Source organism: Apis dorsata, unplaced genomic scaffold (genome assembly GCF_000469605.1).
Source record: "Apis dorsata unplaced genomic scaffold, Apis dorsata 1.3 scaffold_429, whole genome shotgun sequence".
NCBI classification, from domain to species: Eukaryota; Metazoa; Arthropoda; class Insecta; order Hymenoptera; family Apidae; genus Apis; species Apis dorsata.
The window spans coordinates 942157-943992 of record NW_006263682.1 but is presented as its reverse complement, the minus strand read 5'-3'; positions in this window follow the sequence as shown (position 1 = coordinate 943992).

The window sequence follows — 1836 nt, the reverse complement described above, 5'->3', positions numbered from 1 at the left end:
TTTTTTTTTTTTTTTTTTTTTTTTTTACGTTTTAGGGAAACGCGTCACTCCGTCTACCGTGAAACACGACTGGTAAACGATTCGACCGGTAAAGTAAAATAGCGATTAACGATTAAGGATTGATCGACCTCCGCATCATCCTCCGCTCGAGGAAGCGAACGTTACGAGAATTATACACACGTACACTCGCGCATACACACACACATATACACATGCGCGCGCACATACCTAACAGGAAACGTATGTACACGAGAACCCACCACACACGTAAAAAAGAAGAAAAAAAAAAAAAGAAACCACACGCGTCTACTGTACCATAATACTTGTACCATATTTATATTTTATATGTACAAATTAGTCATGTAATTTCTTGTAATAAAGATCAATTTACAACGTGTACAAAATCGTAATCGATAAAGTACTCGGAAATTTCCATTTCCAGATCGATATTTATTCGCGACTCTCTTTTTTTACTCTCTCTCTCTCTCCCCTCCCTTCCGGCCTGGATCGACGAGTTTTTCTCCGCCGAATTCCAGACAATTTGGTACCGTTGCGAAGAAGAGAACACGAGGAGGAGGAGGAGGAGGAGGAGGAGGGCAAGATTCCACGCGAGAATTCCTCGGACAAGTTATTGGATCGCGTTTCCGAGCCAAGAGTCGATGCGCAGCGACGTATCTGGAATTCGGCTCGGGCCTTCGCGTGTCTCGCGCGAAACTAGAGAAACTAGCGAGGAAACACGATGTCGCGAAGAAGTGGAGCCTATCTATCTGCAGATCTCGCACAATCTCTAAGCGAGGGCGAGCGATGAATGGAACCGGTAAGGTAAGGCAGGTAAGTACGGTAATTGGAGGCGGAAGCGAGTTAAATGACGCGGAAGAGGAACAACGAAGAGGAACTCGTGAGATGCGCTCTTCTCTGCTGTTACGGTGAAAAAGTAACAAGTAGTTTGAAACGAGATATTAAACGAAATTGGATCGGATTATTAAACTGGTTTTGTTCTCTTCCCTTTTTCTTATTTAATTTTATTTCTTATTTATTTGTACCGATCTGAACGCTCGAAACGAAATTCTCTCTCCCCCGATCGCGTTGGATCGAGGTTGGTAATCGCTGGATCTTTACGGATCGTTCGATGTGGGCAACCGGATTGGAGCAACCTTGAAATCCAATTGTAAGGCTCCTCCGATTATTCGCCCTAATTAAATCTTTCGAGACGCGTGTGAAGATTGGATAATCCCCGTAGACCTTGGTAATGGAGAGAGAGTAGATGCGATCGTGTTACGCGTGATCGGATAATAAGATCATCTGATAAATATAATAAAGCGCGAATAACGTTTAAATTCGTTTCGTAAATATAAGAAATTATGTATACGTATCGCGTGAAGAGAAAAGTATATGAGCATGGAAATCCGATTTATTATCGAAAGCCTGCAAAAGTCAAGAAAAATTAGCTATCGTAAATAAGATGGAAAATATTTACTCTAACTGCGATTAGAATTCTCTTTATCACGTGGCGCAATCCTCTAATAAATTATAGAAAAATTCTTTTGCTTGATATTTCTCCATCATTGTCAATTTTTCTATCTCTTTATCTTCCCCGTAAGAAGATTATCCACTCTTAATGCATCCAACGTATCCAACAACTTTTCGTTATTATTATTTTCTATCGAAACGATCGAACGTCGTAATAAAACGTCAAATCGCGAAAGTTCGAATCGGCTAAATCTCTCGAGATAACGGTAACGAGTGAAAAATGATGAAAAAAATAAATAAAGTGAAAGAAAATAAAGAAAAATTAAGAAAAAAAAAAAAGAAAAGAAAAGCTTAAAAACGATCAGA